The sequence below is a fragment of the Camelina sativa genome, chromosome 15, assembly GCF_000633955.1.
Source record: "Camelina sativa cultivar DH55 chromosome 15, Cs, whole genome shotgun sequence".
NCBI classification, from domain to species: domain Eukaryota; kingdom Viridiplantae; phylum Streptophyta; class Magnoliopsida; order Brassicales; family Brassicaceae; genus Camelina; species Camelina sativa.
In genome coordinates, this window is record NC_025699.1 from 7,636,543 (window position 1) to 7,645,247 (window position 8,705).

General features: G+C 35.2%; 1 pseudogene; it reads right to left on the minus strand.

Moving 5' to 3' along the window:
• Positions 3,516–5,739, minus strand: LOC109129080 (annotated as a pseudogene).

The following is an 8,705-nucleotide window of genomic DNA, read 5'->3' on the forward strand; positions in this document are numbered from 1 at the left end:
GATTTGCACTGATATTGGAGAAATCTACCGGGTCCGAGTTTGTTTATAAATACTATCTCGTTTAAGTTGCAAGCTTCATTTACTCCAAAATAAATGGCAGTAACTAACAGGAAAACTATTAGACGATTCATTTTTGGATAAAAATAATTGTTTGAGTAATAAGAGCATCCACTTGTAGTATTTATAGTTTTTACTGTGGAATAGGTTTTCTATTTAATTAGTAAATAATACTATTTTTATAGTATTAACTAAATTTAGACGCAATTGAACAAAATAGAACTTTGGTCAAACGATATTTTAGGTTCGAAATTTATGGTTGGCCAACAAGATTAAACAAACAAACAAAATCTTAGTTATATATTACAACTAATCTCCAATCAGAAACCAAACCATATCAAAAAGGTTAAGGGATGATATATCTGTTGAATGGGTTTCAAATAATTTAGAAATCTAAACAAAAATTATGTGTGATTGACTCATCAATTTTAAATTATTTGTTAAAAATACATATTATTCATTTATTGATTTCTAAATACAGTGTTATTTTTTTCAATAATCTCGGGCATATCGAAAATATATCTGTTAGTTAGCATTTTTAGTTATTTTTAATCTTAAATTATTATTTGATATTTTTAATTAGTATATATATATATATATTTATATATTCTAATAAGCGTGTGGTAGACATATCCCCTATATATTAAAAGAGAAGCACTCTCATAAAAAAGCTGAGGTGTCGCGCTTAGGGAGCTTCTGTACATTTTTTTAATAAATACCCTTATTTCTCATTATTATTTACAGAAATATGCCACTGAAATATTATGACCTACTTTTCGATTATTTTTAAAAATAAATATTTAATCAACTATTAAATCCAAAAAAATATTTAATTATCATTGTCATAACCTATTTACTTATTAAAAGTAAATTATATTTCACAAACAAGGAAAAAAATTATTCAGTTATTTACCACTTTTATCATTTTCTCATTATATTTTTAGACTTAGAATTAGCTTAAATTAAATCAGTTAGTCTAAAAATATTGTTTTATCTATTTAATGGTATAGTGATATAGATAATAATCCTCTATATATTAAAAGAGAAGCACTCTCATAAAAAAACTGAGGTGTCGCGCTTAGGGAGCTCTTGTACCTTTTTTAATAAATACCTTTATTTCTCATTATTATTTACATAAATATGCCACTGCAATATTATGACCTATTTTTCGATTATTTTTTAAAATAAATATTTAATCAACTATTAAATCCAAAAATATATTTAATTATCATTGTCATAACCTATTTACTTATTAAAAGTAAATTATATTTCACAAACAAGGAAAAAAATTATTCATTTATTTACCATTTTTATCATTTTCTCATTACATTTTTAGACTTAGAATTAGTTTAAATTAAATCGGTTAGTCTAAAATTTTTTTTTAATCTATTTAATGGTATAGTGATATAGATAATAATATGAACATAAAATATGTGAATTTGTTTTTTAGAAACATAAAAAGACATCACAGCTTTTTACACCGCCTTAAAATTATTTTCTAGCTTCAAATATTTCACGGGTGAAACGTATTTTACAGAAAATAAATGCTATTTTGAATAAACAAAAAAAACTTGACTTACGTATTTTGTTTTATACAAACGAATCTTAAATTTCAAATAATAATTTTACTCATAATAATTTATTTAAATCGATTTATTCCGCACATAGTGCGGGTTGGTACCTAGTATATACAGTAAAACCTCTATATATTAATACTCTATAAATTAATAAAGTTTGTTGTTCTCAAGTCGGGCCAGTGTAAAAAAATAATAAAATTCGATAAAATAACTAAAAATCATCAATTGAATAACAAGTGATTTTAAAAATACTCTAAAATCTTCTAAAATACAAGTTTAATACCCTCTCTAAATGAAAATTATTAAAAATCATCAATTGAATAACAAGTGATTTAAAAATACTCTAAAATCTTCTAAAATACAAGTTTACTACTCCCCTCTAAATGAAGAACACAATGAAACTAAGACGACGGATGTTTTCAACATACAATTAAAGAAAGTAACACTTTTTGTTTCTTTGTGCTCTTTGGATCTCCAGTCTGAAGCTGTTGGTGTCGAAATGATCATTTTTTTTTGTAAATATGTGAATTTTCATTGATGAAAATAAATTGTAGTAATTAAAATACAAATAAATTTTCATTGATGAAAATAAATCCTTGCCTAAAAACAAAAAAACAAAATAAATCATCAATTATCTGATCGACAAAGTGGGTTCTAGATAAACCTAAGCCAACTTTGCATTAATTTTTTTTTTAAAATTTTGGTGCCTCTTTGCTATAATGGTATCACGAACCTGTCTATCCAGCAGCTTAATTAAACAGTACATGAGCAGGCGTACATGAACAGTACATGAACTGTTGTGATATCGGTTATTCCTTTCAATCCAGATTGTGTAGATGATTACCTGAGCAACTACTAGCCTCTGCATTGTTCGAGTTGAGGTCGAGTCTTTGATGTCCAGCCAAGCTGAGAATGCGTCCCATGCATGTATGATATACAAAAGGGCGGTAGCCTAATCTCCGAGTTGCTTCTAGCCAAATATCTTCACTGAACTCACAATGTAAAAAAAGATGGTCTCTGGTTTCAGGATTGATTACCACATATGCAACGGTTTGTTTCGATTTGCATTCCCCAGTTTGCCAGTCGAGTTCTTGTTGGGATCCTGTTAAGATGAGTTAACCACATCATGAACGCATGTCTCGGGACCGCTCCTTTGTACCATACATCGTGAACGCATGTCGAAATGCTCTTATATAAAGCTTAGACACAATTAGAGCTAAGAGCACAAAGTAACACTTTTAATAATTATATAAAGCTGTTAGTGTGTTTGACAAAAAAAAAAAAAAAGCTGTTGGTGTCTAATCTCTGGTTAACTGGTTTGTGCTCTTGGGTTCTCTAGTCTGAAAGTAACACTTTTTGCAAAGAGCACAAACTAGAGATTAGACACACAGTTAAAGAAAGTAACACTTTTTTGTTCTTTTTACGACATACACAAAAATCTAATCCACCCATTATATTATTTAGTGATTTTAACCTGGATTGTATTATCCACATCAAAAGAGTCTTCTAGGTTTTCCGACAAACGACGACATAATGGAATGGAACTTTCCTAATGACGATAATCCCGAAACTTCTACATGAAACTTTTGTCATTGTTAGTGTTACTATATCACAAATTTGTAACGATCGATTTTTAAAAATATTTGTCGATAATATTAGCCATACATACAACTACCTATTTAAACAAAACTAAAAGAATAAAACCAAAAATAGCCATCCACTAAATGAAAGATATTCATAGATACAAATAGGATAAAAATTACAAAGTCCAAACAAAACAAGAAAGATCGAGAATGAAGGAATCAAACACAGGAACATTAAGAATCATCAGCTTGTTTGCTTAAAAATCAGCAGAAGCAAGAGGAACATGGTCGGAAGATCTCATGAAGACATTTCTATATATAGATAAATCCGACATTTCAAAGCGAAGGTGATGATGATCTCCATCACTACTCTTTCTAATGCTCCTAGTCCAGCTCCAACGCTGTGGGTTGGAACCGCCTGCGTTTTCCATAGAGTTTTAGCGTTCGTTCATTAGTTTTTAATAATTAAACTGCCTCAAATGTACAACAAATCTAATAATGTTCATTAAAAATTGACAAAAACCAACTTATTCTGTAACTTCCAACTTTTAAACGAACCATCATGTGTGCCTACTAGTGTATATAGCTAACAAGGCTAACATAAAAACAACTGTTATTAGAAACGTGGAGAATATTATTTTTTGTTTGAACTTGAAATATACAATCTTGTTTCGTAACCTAGCTAGTCTTCAATGGATTATGATTGTCTTCACTTCACATACATGTATTATTTTCAAGTTTCTTTCTTTGTTGTTGTTTTGTAGACCTATACTGATGTGATCGCAGGACGCGACCTCGGCCAAAAAGACCAAGACACGCCGGACGCGACCAAGACGCCTAACCAAGACGCATCGGACGCGACCAGGGCAACCTCTTCAGACACGGCCAATGCTCCAACAATCCTTCCCGGAGCCACCACACGTTCCAAGAGCTCAGCAAAGGCGGCCAAGCAGCGGCTCAACCTATTTGTCCGAACTTTCGTCCAACGCCAGCCATCCCATGAAGACTCCGAAGGCTTAGTCCGCTTAGTCTTCACTCTTACCCTAGAGTGTAGACGATCAAGTCGTTAAGCAAAGAAGTGTACTCTTTTTTCTCACTCCGAGTTTGTCCCAATGGGTTTACCGGAGAAGGTTTTAACGAGGCATGGAGCTAAACACAAAACGCCTAAAGGATGAGTTGCTTCACGCGCAAGGCCAAGGCAGTTATCTCTCTTTCCCTCTTATTTTTGGTTTAATTTTGAACTTGAGAATATTCTCTTTTGATCCTTGTGTTCGTGAACGTTGGAGAATGTTTGTGGCTAAGCGTGTTAGTCAAAAGGTGGCGATGTGTTCTCTTTGTAAAAGGGACACGTCAAAAGGACAATGTGCGGATCAAGATGAATCCGCGTGTCCTTAAGCTCCTATCTAGACCTAGCTATTTAAACTCTCCTTAAGCCCTTGTTCCCCCTTTAGACTTGTATGAAAATAAAACTTTTCTTCAAGAAAGATTCTTGAAACTTGTCTCACTCTTCTCTTTCTTCAATCCGGGACTGAACCTTGAGAAAATCCTAACAAGCCTCGAACCGGGTTCGACGTTGTTAGAGACCGTATCAAGAGGAGAGCCAAACCTCTTGTGTCGTCTCTCGATCCATTCGTAATTTCCCCTCACTTCGTTTCCCATCTTTCCCCTTCGCAACCTCGAGTCCACTTTCATAAGTTCTCGAGTTCTCCACTAAATCATCTCAACTCGTCCCCACCATCGTTTCCACCGCAACCGTTCGCTCGCTCGTTCCGCATCCGTACCATCCGATCGAACCGTTCGTGGCTTCTCGACGTATCTCTCAAACGGCTCGTTTGAATTCCTTCAAACTCCGTTTCCCTCGTTTGATTCTCTCCTAGATCCGAAGCCCAGAACCTTTGCCGAGGAAAGTTCTACCGTTTGAAAGCTGGCCGAGAGCTCAAGCCGCGACCGTAACGTGACCGCGTCTCCGGGTAACATCATATACATTTATAGTAGTGGAGGAACGATGAACTATGATTTTATTTAACGAGTAATTAAGAATTGGAAATCAAGAGGACATACCGAACCACCGGTGACAAAATTGTGGAGGAAGCAAGCGGCGGTGGAGCCGAGACGCTGGGCAATCCAGTAGAAAACTCTGGTGATGACTGTGATTTAACCACCCGACGGCAAGACCAAAAGTGACGACTGGGTTAACATGGCCACCGGATATGTTGGCTCCGATTGCAACCGCCACGAAGAGAGTAAAACCATGGCAAACCGCGATGGCCACTAGTCCCGGCATATCTAGAGCAGCGTCGGACGTCAGCTTCGCTATATACGTACAAATGTGAAACATTCATTTAGTATCTAGACCCATTAATAATTGTTACAACTCACGAAAATATTTAGATTTATTTAACTACGCGTCTACGAACCGTAGGCAATGGCAGAGCCAAACACCAGCGAAAAAAAAAGAGCAAAGTGAAGACGAACTCAGCGAGGTACGCTCTTAGAGGAGCCAAGCGGAAGAAATCACCAAATTAGGAACCTAGACAACTCCAGCCATGCATTGTTGTAGAGGAAGACTGGAAGAAGAATGAAGAAGAAAATGTTGTAAGGTTTGGTTAATGAATAATATGATAATACCTTTTGCATGCCTTTCTCTTTATATAGGAGGCTTTTCATATATTCATGCATAATTTAAATTATATATCTACTATCCTTAATGAGTTTACATGAGCTAATATTTTTATATACAAATTACCCTTTTTTTATAAAAAAAGAGAGGGTTGCATGCCCATGTTAAGTCCATGTTAAGATAACTTAACTAATAACCTATGGGCGCTAAAGGAAAAAAAAAAACTATTATCAATACTGTTGTGAAACACTTAGTGGACTCTATAGACCGACCCGTATATTATCCATGGAGTCTTGGTCCATCGGCCATACTCAGTCCGCACACCTTCGGCCCATGAGCCGAAGCCTTACTCGGCCATTAGTCTATATGTCGGTTTAAGCTTAAGCCTTGTACTCTACTATATATATGCATGTAACCTCGGGATTAATCAATAAGAATACACAAGAGCTTTATCCCTAAACTCTATATTCATAACACGTTATCAGCACGATAGCCTCTTACCCTAAAACCCTAAGGCAGCCGCCGATCTTCTCTTCTTCCCTAAAACCCTAAACCGCCTCTTGTTCTTCATCTCCTTCGAGATTTTCTCTGAGTCTCGAAGTTCTTTTTGTTGATACACGAGCATCCTTAGCTCGTGATCGAGATCTTCTCAAAACCTTATCGAGGTTTGTGGTTACTTGGTTCGGGGGTGAGTTCGCGCGCAAGGAGCTGTTCACGGGAAGCAGTTCGTGTTCGCGGGAAGCAGTTCGTGATCGAGGGAAGCAGTTCGTGGTTCGTGGAAGCTGTTCGAGGTTTGAGGTTCGTGAGATATCTGAGGTCTTTAGCTCCCAGATCATATCCGGTCAGAATCCTTGTGGTGTTAAGGTAAACAATATCAAACCCTCTCAAAACCTTATGACCGAATTGAACCTTAAAACTATCGGACTCCTAAAACATCCAAGTATACAATCTAACAAAGATTAAAACTCCTTAAATCCTAAGACTTAAAATCAGATTGTTAGGTTGTTAGATTGATTGTAAAATTGCACCAAACTTTGTCAAGCTTAAAATCGGATTGTTTGTTTAAAGTTGCTTGAATTGTTGTGTTGCATAAGAACCTAGAACAATATTGTTAGGATCATAAGATAGAATTTGATCAAGCTGTTCTAGGATGATAAACTTGGATTGTTTCATGCACCATATAAGAAATTGAATTCGCATAAGAATGTTTAATCGGCTGCATGAACTAGTTTTGTGATTTAGGATTGAATCCGATCAAGAACAAAATTTGTTAAATTTGCATAATCATGAAAATATAAATTTTCGGAATCAAAAATATTAGGATAAGTTCCTAAATTAATTTAGCAATTATCCAAAAGTTTTTAAAAGACTAAATCCTAAACTAAATAGGAAACTTAAGAAAAAGGAAATCCTATCTAAAATTGTTGCATGCTTAGACTATTTGCTTTTGTTGCATGCATGAATTTAAACCATAAACCAAATATGGCAAGGCATGGTTCGGTCTCAAATACCGCATGGCTTAAGGCATGGTTCGGTCTCAAATACCGCATGTCCTATTGATTGAGTGCATGGTTCGATCTCAAATATCGCATGCTAATATTCGGATGTCTATTGCTGTTGTGTGCAGATGGCAAGCCTTAAGAGCTTAGACTATGCTAGCCTAAAAGCTTCTGGTGAAAATTACTTGACTTGGGCATTGGACACCAAGATCAGCCTGAAAGCAAAAGGTCTCTACGAATGCATTGAGAGTGACAATAAGTGTTCCGAAGAGGACAAGTGTAAGGCGTGTTTTTACATACATCATCATATGGATATAAGCCTCAAAGAGCAGTACCTTACTATTGAAGATCCTCTTGAACTTTGGACAGAGTTGAAAAACAGATATGGGTACAAAGAGATTGTACTCCTACCAAAGGCTCAAGAGGATTGGAGAACCCTAAGGATCCTGGATTTCAAATCCTTGGACGAGTATCACTTAGAGCTATTCACGATAGCATCAAAATTGAAGTTATGTGGTCTCAAGGTTACTGATGAGGACTTGATAGAGAAGACACTCTCAACCTTTCACACCAATGACAAACTGCTCCAGCAGCGAATTCGTGAAAGGAATTTTCAAACATTTGCAAGTCTTTTCTCTTGCTTGTACGAGCAAGAAATCTTGAAGAAAAACCCATAAGCCAACTTGGTGCATCTCGATGATGAAGGAAACTTCGATCATGAGAATGATGACTCCCTAGAGACTTCCGATCTCCTTAAAGAGGATGAATAAATTTTTGGTTTTATTTTGGTTTAAAACTATGCTTTCATGCTTTGATTTATTTCTATGTATTGGATAATTGATTTGGTTTAAATTCAAGGATTTATTTTATAAAGTATTTGCCTTATTAAATTAAAACACAAATGTTGTTTTATATAGAAAATAGCTGAGGATATGAGTGAACTAGTGGTGGACAGTGGATCCAGCCACACTATACTAAGAGATAAAAGATATTTTATAAACCTCACAATGAAAAATGCCAATGTTAGTACAATTGCGGGTATAGCTAACTTGATAGAGGGCTATGGCCAGGCTCACATTTTGTTGCCTAATGGCACACATATTGAATTGAGTGATGCCTTATATTCACCCAGCTCTAAGAGAAACTTATTGAGCTTTAAAGATATAAGATTAAATGGTTATCATGTGGAAACCAAGGGTGAAGGAACTAGAGAGTTCCTATACATTACAGAAATTGGAAAAGGACAAAAGAAGGTCCTAGAGACTATACCTGCACTAGCCACTGGTTTATACCATGCTAAGATTAACATGATCGAGGCTAACTTGGCAAAGCATAGAATGTTTAATGAACAGTTCATTTTATGGNCATC